Genomic DNA, 14,207 nt, shown 5'->3' on the forward strand with positions numbered 1-14,207 from the left:
GGGGAGGCTACAACCTCGACGTAGCATGGGATCAAATTTATATCGCGCGCTCTAAGGGGTGCCCCCCTCTCGGTCCCAACCGGAAACACCCATGCCCCTGGACCAGGTGGCATGCCTACCGGATGCATCCGGTATCTTCCACGATGGCCTCTCTGTACGGTGTGTGCTTTGGTAAGGGGTTGACAACTTACTGAACCGTACCCTACCTGCGGCAGGGACAAGTGGTAGCACGAAACAAGTATGGGGGTTACTGGAGCAAGACTCGATCTACGGCCGACTTAGGGGGTTCCAGTATTCCCCGTATGATTAGCATAACAAGTATATTACCATTAACAGATAAACTCACCACTCATCAAGCCTCACCATACCATACCGGACATACTCGTCTCGACGAGGAACTAGGGACAAGCTCGTGTCTACCCAAGACCACGACTTTCCAGGCTTCCTTCCGGTATACATGAGAAGCTCAGGAGGATGATCACTATCACCAGCATATCCATTACTAACAGTAAAGCATCTCCAATATGCACTCATGCGTGTGACTTTATCATTACATAAAAATAACGTATGCTCCATGTCAAAGTGGTGTTGTAACCGTATCAAAACACCTCACAAAAAAATATTATGCCAGAGTTCAGAATGCTTGCCTTGAAGAGTATGCAAGGGGGTGCACTTTTTGAAAGTTTTCCGCTCTCTCCATTTCCTATTTTGAAAAATATTCAAATAACAAACATTTCAAAAACAGTATAAAAAGTTGTCCCAAATATTTTTGGAATAAATCTCAAAATAAACTAGATGAAATTTGAGAGAGGTAGGAAAAAGAATCAACTCATTTGGAGTTTTATTTTAAAAGATATAGCCAGTCAAAGTTGAGTCAAAGTTCTGTGTTAAAATAAAACAGAAAAAGAAAACGTTTCGGAGGGGCTTACGCTTTCTGTTCAGTGAAAACGTATTTTGCGAAACACGTCTCCACTTAAAACACGCGTCGGCGGGGCTGGGTCGCTGACAGTGGGTCCAGCGGGCCCACTGGTCAGGTTTGACTAGTCTCTCCTCCCTCCTCTTCCTCTGCCCGAACGGAGGCGGGACTCCGGAGGGCAGGGATGGATCCATGGCTCCAGGGCGGTCCTCCTGGTGGTCGAGGGGGCCGTGGGGGTTAAGGGAGTCGCCGGCGGCGAGCTCCGCGGCGGAGGAGGTTTCGGGCATGATTGGGGGTTTGGGCTGTGGTGCCTCTCGATCGAAGCTAAGAGGATGGGCGACTCCGTGAGGTCGAGGGGAGTCGAGTGGTGGTGCTAGCTGAGCTGGGGAGGCCCGGTTGGCGACACGCGGGACCGGAGGGCAGCGGCGGCCGAACCTGCCGGAGATGGGGGAGAGGGCCTCTACCGGTTAATCTGCGGTTAGGGGAGCACTAGGGGGACAGCCTGAGGTCGCCTGAGGGCTTGAACGAGTTTGGGGCCCCTTATGTAGGCGCTCGAGGTTGGTCCCGCGGCGGCCGTGGATAAGAACGCCGGCGACCGTCGTTCTGTAGCGGCAGGGCGACGTGGCGGCGATGAGCGCATGCCGACGGGCTCCAGGATAAGCTCGAGCTGCTCCAAGGGGCAGCTGGCGCGCACGGGTGGCTTGGGCGGCGCCGTCCGTGGCAGGAGCTCACTGCCGACGTCGGCGTGCCACTAAAGGCTTTTGACGGCGGCGCAGTAGGGCGCCAGGGGTGGCTTGGAGGGTACTGGTGAGTGGGCGAGTGCAGGGCGTGGCTCTGCAGGCGAGCAAAGGCCAGGGGCGGGACGCGGCGAGGGCGGCAGTGCGATGCGGCGGCTCGGTGCGCACGCGTGCAAAACATGCGCTCTGGGCGTGCCCACAGCACGCACGGGACGTGTTCGACGAAATGCCAGGGCAGCCTAGAGTGCTAGAGGGAGGCTGGCAATTAACAGGACTAGGTTAGGAGTAGCTAGGATCTTAGTGGACAAGGTTGCTGGGCCAGAGGATCAAGTACACAGTGCAAACTAAAACTCATGTCAAAGCTGACTGTGCACACCAAGTGTTCGACAGAATGCTAAGTGTACCTAGGCAACTCTTGGAGTGGCCAAAAACTCCAGGTCAGGGTCTCCCTGGATGTAGGTGATGATGGCAAGATCCCTTGGGCAAAACCAGAAACTTGCTAGTGCAAGTTTTGCAAGCTTTCAGTTTTGGACAGAAAGAAAAAGGCCCTATTGCATGCACTTAAAATCCTCCAATGGGTCCACTCTCCTGGGCTTAAGGGTTTTGCAGGGAGGATAATAAGCAGGAAAAAGCTCATGGGCACTAGAGCAAAATAAATTAGGGTTGCAGTACAAATCACTAAACTGGACCAGAATGGAAAAGAGGTCGATTCACTCAAAATTTTCAAACAACATCATTGGGTTTTAGCATAAAGTTGAATTATATGCATCTACTGACATCTCCAAACACTTGGAAGAATTTTGAAAGGAATATTTAAATTGGTTGTAGTGCAAAAATGCCTACTGGACCAGATTTGAAAAGTTGATGTAGAGCTCAAAATCTCCAATAACCCAAAAAATATTTTTGCATAAAAGTGATGTGGAAACATCACACGACATCCGCAAATTTTGGTGAAAATTTTAAATGCATTTGTCAAATGGTTGCAGTGCAAAACAGGCTCCAAATTTATGAAACATCATTTTAAAAGAGTAAAGCTCAAGAAAAGCAATATGCAATAAAATCCACTGATAAAGAATTGTTTTATAGAGAGAGTATACAAGTCCAATAATCCTTTTGAAAATTTCCACTTGAGGTGAAACCCACAATATTAAGGAGAAAAAGGGGTTCTGAAATCAAAAGATAAACCCAGAAAACAAAAAATTTATTTCCTGGCAAAAATTTTAATTAATAAAACGAGGTCAAAATTTTGGGGTGTCACAACACTACCCCTCTTAAGAAAAATCTCGTCCTCGAGATTTGTTAAAAGCTGTTTTGAACAAACATCGCTCTTACCAAAAGAAATCATTCTACTATGCAATAACAACTTATCTACAGTGAGAGGGCAATAAGTGGTGTAAAACCACAGTGTGGTATACTGCCGTTGCGCGGAAAAATCCACGATCAGGGAAAACGAGATACTTCTATGTTGGATATAGTAAATTTAGAATAAATTCTAAATTACTAAAATACGTTGGTCGCACCCGAGAGCACAGTGCTCTCTCTGGCTGACAGATGGACCCGGGGCCCACTGTCGGCCTCTTCTTCTACCTCTGGCTCTCTCTTCTCTCTCGTGCTCTCCCGCGCTTCCTCCACCGGCAATGCCTAGCGCGTAGGGCATCTAGGTCGTACCGCGGTAGTGCGCGGCGTGCTAGCTGCCGGTGCAGCGTGCACTCACCTCGCGGGCCAGTGCACTGTCGGCACTGCTCGCGGACTCGCCTCCGAACACCGACGATCGAGTGACGAGTGGCGCTGGTGGACCTCGCCCACCGTACACCGATCTCGAGCTATAAAATGATCGCGGTGATCCTCTCTTCTTCCTCACACCTGGCCTCGCTTCTACTTCTTCTTCCTTCCCCTCCATTGCTGTTAGCAGGAGCTCGAGACGAGGCTCTAATGGCGGAGGCGATGCCGGACTGGTACGTGGTCCTGGTGTGTGGAGGTTTGGCGACGTTGCTGGGGTTCTCCGTGCTCTTGTGCGCGATGATCCTGGATGATCGTCGTGATGCTGCCGCTCGAGTGTTAACTCTCCACGGTGGCGGCGATCACGAGGATTAGGTGCGGCATCGAGTGCTAACTGCTGTCGGTGTGCTGGGGTAACTCGCGCCCGAATGATTACTCACAAATCTCTCTTACTGAGTCTATGGTGTCCTCGAGTGTGATCAGTTAGGCGCAAAAATGTGTACGAGGATTTGTAATTAGCGCACGAGGTCGAGTGGTTGTAGTTGTGAGTCTGCTGTTACGGTGCTGCGCGAATAAAAATCTATGTCGTGAAGAGGCATATGCTGCAGCAACTCAGGGAAAGAAATCTCACTACAAAATTTATCGAGAGTGAAAATTAGTTAAATAAAGATTAACAACAGTAAAATTGCTCACATAATTGAAACCAAATATCTGATCCGTCGCACAAATTTTTGGATACCACGTACAAGTTACAACACGTAAATAAATACTGGGATAAAAAAAACATAGCGGTGATGTCTACAGTGAAAACGGCAAAAGGACACGGTCCTGAGAAAACGTCTCTGGTACTGGGGCACACTCCTCTTCTATCGGGGGAAGCGGGTTGACCAGTCGATGAACGCGCCTCTCCTGGTCAGGCCTCAGTGGTCTGCCAATAGCGATCCGAGGATTTAAATCAGCGAGGCTCTGGAGATAACCCATTACCCGCTGAGTCAAACGCTCCTGAGCGATAACGTACTGGGCAAGGTTGGCCAGTACTGGATCTCTCTCAATTCGTCCACCGGGAAAAGATGCTACTTCTCCGGGTGCTGCATGACTCGGAAAATAATAATATCCTCGTTCGCTGGCATAGGGTACCGCGAATCGAAGACGAGCGAGCGCTTCATACGCAGTAGCTTCTACGGCCATATGCGGAGTCGGCATGGATTTCCCCACGAAGGAAACTTCCGTTGGGTCATGGTTTGGGTTTGTGGGAGGGATGTGCACCACTGCCCAATATTTCGAGGTGGATGGGGTGATCCTCGATTTGAGCAACTCGTACTGGGTTGGATGGATGGTACTCATGGTACTGCAGGTAAAGTCCCACAATAATTTAACAAAACTGCCCGGGGTTGCGTCTGGAGTTCTCAGGTAAATACTAGGGGTCGGCATGGCAAAGAAATGGTTGTGCGTGTTGTGCACACGGTGAAAGGTGTTTGGCAAGGTCACGAGGTGGCCTTTTATATAGCATTGGGGCTGGGTTATTTACTGTGGTGAAGGGTAACTAGTTTGGGGTCGGGGTCAATGCCACAGATACACATATCTCATAAATGTGACGCATTGCTGTGGGTGTCGTCGGGTGTGGTTTCGGTAGTTGCGCCCGGAATTTAAAAGATGCATCTGTACGCTGACGTACTTATGCATGGCTACTATTCCAAAAATAGGGGCGCACAAGCAGACAGCATTTAATAATGGTGATACAGGATCACACAATTACAAGGCATGGAAAAACTAAGGCTCGGTACTACTCGAGTGACTTAGTCTACTTCGTTAATGTCTAAGTGGGCTGGCCTTGTGGACGCTGAGGCTTCTCTACGGGTTTCACCGTCGGGATTAGCCGAATGAGGTTGAGGGGCTGCAGGGTCGGGGTAGCGATGATGACCATCGCGGGGGTTGTTGGCCACAACCCCGTTGGAGTGTGTTCCCAAAAGGCGACGAAGCGCTTCTGGGGACACAAAAGCATTCTGGTCGATGGCTGGGGCAGACCTCAAGGGCTCGATCGGGTGTCCGAACAGCATGACTGGGTTGTCGGCGTTGGGCTCCACTTCTCCTCTCGCTGGGGCTGGGCGAACCAGCTCTCCACGAGCTGCGATCAGATCAAGAGTGATTTGATCGAACAGTTGCTCTAGTGCGCTTACATAGCGCACCAGATGCAATAGTGCAGGATCTGTCTCGTGATCTCCGTTGGCAACCTGGTGCGGCCTACCATACCCGTCACGACTGGGGTAGTAGTAGAACGAGCGACAGTTAACTCTGGGCGACAAGTGCCGGAGTTGAACTATAGCTTCTCGAGCTGCTAGCTGGATGGCCTGTGGCTCAAAGGAAGTTGTCCTCCCAGTGAACCTGTAGGGGCGTTCTGGCGACAGACCCCTACCATAGATGTGTACAGTGGCCCAGAATTGACGGCTCTCACCGCTCATGAGTCCTTGGTACACAACGTATTCTGGGGGCTCTTCTAATGCATAGGCACGGCGGGTGAGGTTTGCGAGCACGGTCACAAAACCTCCAAGGTTGGTTGCTGCGGTCTCATTGTGAACAATGGGGCCAGGCATCGTGGCTTGGTTTGGGAAATAGGCTGTGCTGTGCTGTGTTGGGGCTAGCGTGCCCTTTTTATAGAAAAAAGGGGACGGAGTCTTCCTTCGCACGCTCACGAAAATGACTATTTAGGGGCCGGTCACTGACGCGTGATCGACAGGCTAGGCTGATAGGTTGGGCACCGTCTGCCGAAAGGCGTCGGGTCACTGTGGGGCTATCTTACGCGAGGAGCTTGGCTGCGGTTTGGTTATGGTCTGGTGGGTTGGATAACCTAGGTTAATTGACCTGGCTAAGATAGGATTAGCCAATGGTCAGCCTGGCTCTGATACCAAGTCTGTCAGGACCGTTTTTTTTTCGGGATACTAATTTCCCAGAAAACGACCTTTGTGCTCACCAGCCCCAGGATTATTGTTAACTGATGAGGCACCAACTTGATACAAGAATTCCAAGCAAAGTACAAAATATGTAGTACAAGACCATTGTGGCCTATGAGTACAACACTTGGTTTCTAGTGGTTGATGGCGGAAGCGGTTTGTGGTACATCTGCGTCTATGGGACTCCATTTCCCACAAGAACAGCTGACCAGGATAACTCCTATCTTCGCGAGGCTGCTATCACCTTTACATGGGTTCCGGGGCTGTCATCGTAACGCTCTCCTCCACGCAAGGAATCTGGCCAAGACAATAGCCAGGGACAAGCCAGTGAGTACGTTTGAATGTACTCGCAAACATCAAGAACACGGGTATAATATAACAAGGGGGTAATCATGCTCCGAAATATTTCATGATGATAACATCTGTCACGAAATAAACGAAATCCGAGATGCACGCATGCGGGAAAAATATGAACATGCAATACGGGAGTAGAAATAGAATGCACTGATCGAGTGTCTGAAATGAATCCTCGAACGGGTGCAGATAAATTAACAATGCCGCAGTCGGGTGTCTGAGCGACACCACATAAAGGGCTTATAAAGAATAATTAAGCAACAAGCATGCCGCAGTCGGGCATCTGAGCGACACCACATAAAGGGCTTATAAAGAATAATTAAACAACAAGCAATGCCGCAGTCGGGCGTCTGAGCGACACCACATAAAGGGCTTATAAAGGATCAATAAATAACACACATGCCGTAGTCGGGCGTCTGAGCGACACCACCTAAAGGGCTTATAAAGTATCAATAAATAACACACATGCCACAGTCGGGCGTCTGAGCGACACCACATAAAGGGCTTATAAAGGATCAATAAATAACAAACATGCCGCAGTCGGGCGTCTGAGCGACGCCACATAAAGGGCTTATATAAGAATAATCACAGTGAATATCTAGGAGGTAGAACCGTCCCAGGGATACTTAATAATTCAAATAATATGAAAGGTTAGTCCATAATAATAATAAACATAATCCTCATATGCCATAGGTCATAATCAAAGTTCTAGTATAGCCGTTTCTCCATCCGAAGACCGTCAGTATGTTCTAGTTTAGCCGTTTCTCCATCCGAATACCGTTACTATGATCCAGTTTAGCCGTTTCTCCATCCGAATACCGTCACTAGACCCATCTCAGACTGTAGACCTTACCCATGAACATGCCTTTCCGAATAGATATATCCTCTGCAGAGGGTGTACTATTTACCCACGAGTAACGGATTTATTTAGTCCATCGGGACTAATTCCGCCTACGGCCTTTTAATTGAAAACACGCCTGACCTGCACATACCAGCTTAACTTACCGGTGTCTGGAATCACCCACGACACCTGTCAAGCAAAACTCTAAATGGGGAGGCTACAACCTCGACGTAGCATGGGATCAAATTTATATCACGCGCTCTAAGGGGTGCCCCCCTCTCGGTCCCAACCGGAAACACCCATGCCCCCGGACCAGGTGGCATGCCTATCGGATGCATCCGATATCTTCCATCATGGCCTCTCTGTACGGTGTGTGCTTTGGTAAGGGGTTGACAACTTACTGAACCGTACCCTACCTGCAGCAGGGACAAGTGGTAGCACGAAACAAGTATGGGGGTTACCGGAGCAAGACTCGTTCTACGGCTGACTCAGGGGGTTCCAGTATTCCCCGTATGATTAGCATAACAACTATATTACCATTAACATATAAACTCACCACTCATCAAGCCTCACCATACCATACCGGACATACTCGTCTCGACGAGGAACTAGGGACAAGCTTGTGTCTACCCAAGACCACGACTTCCCCGGCTTCCTTCCGGTATACATGAGAAGCTCACGAGGATGATCACTATCACCAGCATATCCATTACTAACAGTAAAGCATCTCCAATATGCACTCATGCGTGTGACTTTATCGTTACATAAAAATAACGTATACTCCAAGTCAAAGTGGTGTTGTAACCGTATTAAAACACCTCACAAAAAAATATTATGCCAGAGTTCAAAATGCTTGCCTTCAAGAGTATGCAAGGGGGTGCACTTTTTGAAAGTTTTCCTCTCTCTCCATTTCCTATTTTGAAAAATATTCAAATAACAAACATTTCAAAAACAGTATAAAAAGTAGTCCCAAATATTTTTGAAATAAATCTCAAAATAAACTAGATGAAATTTGCGAGAGGTAGGAAAAAGAAACAACTCATTTGGAGTTTTATTCTAAATGATATAGCCAGTCAAAGTTCTGTGTTAAAATAAAACAGAAAAAGAAAACGTTTCGGAGGGGCTTACGCTTTCTGTTCAGTGAAAACGTATTTTGTGAAACACGTCTCCACTTCAAACACGCGTCGACGGGGCTGGGTCGCTGACAGTGGGTCCAGCGGGCCCACTGGTCAGGTTTGACTAGTCTCTCCTCCCTCCTCTTCCTCTGCCCGAACGGAGGCGGGACTCCGGAGGGCAGGGATGGATCCATGGCTCCAGGGCGGTCCTCCTGGTGGTCGAGGGGGCCGTGGGGGTTAAGGGAGTCGCCGGCGACGAGCTCCGCGGCGGAGGAGGTTTCGGGCATGATTGGGGGTTTGGGCTGTGGTGCCTCTCGATCGAAGCTAAGAGGATGGGCGACTCCGTGAGGTCGAGGGGAGTCGAGTGGTGGTGCTAGCTGAGCTGGGGAGGCCCGGTTGGCGACTCGCGGGACCGGAGGGCAGCGGCGGCGGAACCTGCCGAAGATGGGGGAGAGGGCCTCTACCGGTCAATCTACGGTTAGGGGAGCACTAGGGGGACAGCCTGAGGTCTCCTAAGGGCTTGAACGAGTTTTGGGCCCCTTATATAGGCGCTCGAGGTCGGTCCCGCAGCGGCCGTGGATAAGAACGCCGGCGACCATCGTTCTGTAGCCGCAGGGCGACGTGGCGGTGACGAGCGCGTGCCGACGGGCTCCAGGATAAGCTCGAGCTGCTCCAAGGGGCAGCTGGCGCGCACGGGTGGCTTGGGCGGCGCCGTCCGTGGCAGGAGCTCACTGCCGACGCCGGCGTGCCGCCAAAGGCTTCTGACGGCGGCACTGTAGGGCGCCAGGGGTGGCTTGGAGGGTACTGGCGAGTGGGCGAGTGCAGGGCGTGGCTCTGCAGTCGAGCAAAGGCCAGGGGCGGGACGCGGCGAGGGCGGCAGTGCGATGCGGCGGCTCGGTGCGCGCGCTTGCAAAACGTGCGCTCTGGGCGTGCCCAGAGCACGCACGGGACGTGTTCGACGAAATGCCAGGGCAGCCTAGAGTGCTAGAGGGAGGCTGGCAATTAATAGGACTAGGTTAGGAGTAGCTAGGATCTTAGGGGACAAGGTTGATGGGCCAGAGGATCAAGTACACAGTGCAAACTAAAACTCATGTCAAAGCTGACTGTGCACACCAAGTGTTCGACCAAATGCTAAGTGTACCTAGGCAACTCTTGGAGTGGCCAAAAACTCCAGGTTAGGGTCTCCCTGGATGTAGGTGATGATGGCAAGATCCTTTGGGCAAAACCAGAAACTTGCTAGTGCAAGTTTTTCAAGCTTTCAGTTTTGGACAGAAAGAAAAAGGCCCTATTGGATGCACTTAAAATCCTCCAATGGGTCCACTCTCCTGGACTTAAGGGTTTTGCAGGGAGGATAATAAGCAGGAAAAAGCTCATGGGCACTAGAGCAAAATAAATTAGGGTTGCAGTACAAATCACTAAACTGGACCAGAATGGAAAAGAGGTTGATTCACTCAAATTTTTCAAAGAACATCACTGGGTTTTAGCATAAAGTTGAATTATATGCATCTACTGACATCTCCAAACACTTGGAAGAATTTTTAAAGGAATATTTAAATTGGTTGTAGTGCAAAAATGCCTACTGGACCTGATTTGAAAAGTTGATGTAGAGCTCAAAATCTCCAATAACCAAAAAAATATTTTTGCATAAAAGTGATGTGGAAACATCACATGACATCCCCAAATTTTGGTGAAAATTTTAAATGCATTTGTCAAATGGTTGCAGTGCAAAACAGGCTCCAAATTTATGAAAGATCATTTTAAAAGAGTAAAGCTCAAGAAAAAGCAATATGCAATTAAATCCACTGATAAAGAATTGTTTTATAGAGAGAGTATACAAGTCCAATAATCCTTTTGGAAAATTTCCACTTGAGGTGAAACCCACAATATTAAAGAGAAAAAGGGGTTCTGAAATCAAAAGATAAACCCAGAAGACAAAAAATTTATTTCCTGGCAAAAAATTTAATTAATAAAACGAGGTCAAAATTTTGGGGTGTCACACATCACTCGGGTCGTCGCTCTCCTCGTCCCCCTCTCCATCAGAATGCCACTTGCCACTGTCACCTCTGCTCGCCTCCCCCTCCGGATCCTGCTCCTGCTCTCTGTTAGGCATCGAGTACATTTCGGTAAGGGCCTGGAGGAAGACAAGCAAGGCAAAGTCAGTCGGTGAAGCATAAACATACGTATGAATAAATCAAGATTACAGTCAGAAATTCAGAATTGGACCTTGTCTGGTTCGTGAGATTGGTCGAGTGGGGGAATTCTCCTGGCTCCCCTGGGGTTATCTTTGTTTCCGGTGATACTCATCAGCCACCCCTCCAGCGTGGTCTCATCGACCTCCTCGAGATGAGTCCGAGTGGTGTCATCAGTGCCCGAATACATCCACATCGGATGGTCACGAGCTTGAAGTGGTTGGATGCGTCGCCGGAGGAAAACCTCCAGCAAGTCCATACCAGTCACCCCATCGTGAACAAGTTGAACTACTCGATTGACCAGCACCTTGACTTGTGCCTTCTCCTCCAAGATAACCTTCAAAGGGGAGGGCTTCCCCACTCGAGCCATAGAAAAAGGGGGAAGTCCAGTCGACTGCCCTGGAGTCGGCTGGTCTTTGCAGTAGAACCAGGTCGACTGCCACCCACGGACCGAATCGGGAAGAATCATGGCTGGAAAGGAAATTTTGCCCCTCATCTGAAACCCAAGACCCCCACACATCTGGATCACTTGCGTCCTCTCGTCACTCGGGTTAGCCTTTTTGATCGACTAGGAGCGGCATGTGAAAATGTGCTTGAAGAGGCCCCAGTGGGGTCGGCAGCCCAAGAAATTCTCACACAAAGACACGAAGGCGGCAAGGTACACAACGGTATTTGGGGTAAAATGGTGGAGTTGCGCCTCAAAATAATTTGAAAGAAAGGGTGAGGAGGCAAGGAGAACCCGCGGTCAATGTGAGTGGCGAGGAGAACGCAGTCACCCTCTCGCGGCTGCGGCTCGGTCTCGTTCCCAGGGAGCCGCGCCAATTCGTGGGGAATCAATCCCCTTTCGACTAGGTCATCGATGTCGTCCTGGCGGATCGCCGAGCGAATCCAGTCGCCCTGGATCCAGCCCGGCGGCAGGCCAGACCTCGAGGAAGATCCGCCCCGGCTGGACTTCTTCCCCTTCGCCTTCACCGTCGCCTTCTTCGCGCGCTCCAGAGCCACCGTCTTCTCTTTCCCCATTGCCGCAGATGGAAATCGAGGCGGCCCTACCTTATCCAGCCCGATTACTGCGGCCTCCTCCGCCCCGTGCACTTCCCGAAATTCGAATCCTGCGAGATCCGCAGATAGCAGAACAACTTGTCAGACGGAAGATCTCCTCCACATCAGCACTCAGAGCTCTTCCAGTAAAAGTTCACTCGACAAAAACTAGGAATGGATCAAGGCGACTGAAAAAGAAATTGGTATCGTCACCTCAGTTCATTGATCCAGAACAAGATATACTCGCAGTACGAAAAACGAGTCGGAGGTGTTCTCAACTCCTTCCTCACTCAAACCCTGATCCATTCGGGGGCTAATGATGAAGCTATGTACCTTGGGTAGGGTCATAGACCTGTCCAAGATACCCTCCCAAAGGGCATCTCCCAAAAACCAGAAGCATTCGAAGAAGAATCATATTTCAATCGACCATGAAGTGTTCCACTCGACAGACTTGAAGTCACTCGACAATGAAGACTATCACTCAACCGCCAGGAGCTCTAAAGCCACTCCGCACCGCAACGGTCAGAAATTAAGTCATAGCTTTAATGGTCATTATGTCTCTTTATCGCTGGCGTTACCAGTAACGCCCCCCTCTTGATGTATCTTAAAACCCTTGTAGCATGGGTTGGCTGGGGTCCTGGGGCACTCTATATAAGCCACCCCCCTCCACAGGCACAAGGGTTCGCACCCCCGTAACTCACACGCATATAATCCAGTCGACCGCCTCCGGGCTCCGAGATGTAGGGCTGTTACTTCCTCCGAGAAGGGCCTGAACTTGTAAAACTTGCGTGTACAACTCCTCCATAGCTAGGATCTTGCCTCTACATCCCTACCCCCCATTCTACTGTCAGACTTAGAACCACGACAGGACTCGCGCGTAGCCTCCTACTGGATTGATACCTTGGTTCTCAAAAACTGAGGGAAATACTTACTCTACTCTGCTGCATCACCCTTTCCTCTTCAAGGAAATCCAATGCAGTGCTCAAGAGGTAGCATGGAGTAACGTGTTTTTACCACATTTTTTTAGGAAACTGAGTGCAATAATTGAGTAGTTTTGCAAACTACTAGTACAACACCTAAAACGGTTCAAAACCAATACCACCACCACGCCCGCGTTTGACCGCCCTGGCCGACCCAACCCCCTCCCTTGCGGGCGCGTGCTTCCCGCATGATATGGTCAGCGTCACCCCGGAATGTCAGTGCCACATTAATGCCCGGCCAGAGCGGAGGCGACCTCTCATTGGTGCCGGCTTTGAAGCAGCGCGACGGCCGAGAGAGAGCCGCTTCCCGGTCCACGCGTCTGCTCCGCATCGAGGCTGGCCATAGTTTGGATGAGTCTCCATTGTGGGGAGCCACACTAACTGCGATGATATGGACTCTTGTTGCCCACAGTTATGGATCGTTCCATCTATGAAGAACACGTGGGACTGGAACTACGAGACGGACATGTACCCAGGAGTGGACGTATGAACCTGAGTAATGTAGCGCAGTAAGTGAAGTAGAAAAGCACAAATAGTATGAACATGCATGGCATATAGGCATTTGTCTCTTACTACCACTAAATGTTGTACGTGCAATGCTCGGTGATGTTATGGAGTACGTGCCTAAGTACTCTACTACTACTACTACTACTATATTAATTGGAGGCACATATTAGGTTTTATATTTGTTTACATGTATGCCCCGAGACCTTCCAACTAGACGTGTCTTTCTTTCCGGGTCACAGTTTGCATCGTTCATACCACTAGTACTACTACGTGTGGTCTCCGACGCAGAAGTGGAGACGCTCTACCATGTTGTTCATGTCCCACTCCTTTCGCTGACGTGTGGGACATCTAGCACATGCCGTGTTTGGCACTCCTTCGTCGTAAGAGTTGAAACGCTAGCATTCATCACAAAGAAAAAATAAATATAAATCAACAGTGATACTATACCATGCGGTTTCCTTGCTCCTCGATATCAGAAAGAATACTTCTGTTCACCGACATGTGGGACATCGACCATCCTGGTCCACTTGGCATGCCCGCAGAACTCCATGGGGGAGTCACCCCGGTCATCGCGCCGCAGTAATTACTAATGAGCCGTCAAATCACAGGCCCAACCTTTCCCACTGTGAAGTTGCTCAGATGAACGAACCATCATGACTTCGTTGAATTACGCTTCTTGAATAAAACTACTGTACCAGCAGTACTGCTATCTACAGTAGTTACTCCAGCAGAGGCCTCCTTTGGTTCATAGGATAGGAATTTTATAGGAATATGAACATCATAGGAAGTGAGATGACATGCATCTCAATTCCTATAGAGAAAGAGAAGCCATTTGATGCACAGGATAGGAATTTTTCCATTGG

This window comes from Triticum aestivum, chromosome 6D, assembly GCF_018294505.1.
Source record: "Triticum aestivum cultivar Chinese Spring chromosome 6D, IWGSC CS RefSeq v2.1, whole genome shotgun sequence".
Taxonomy (NCBI): domain Eukaryota; kingdom Viridiplantae; phylum Streptophyta; class Magnoliopsida; order Poales; family Poaceae; genus Triticum; species Triticum aestivum.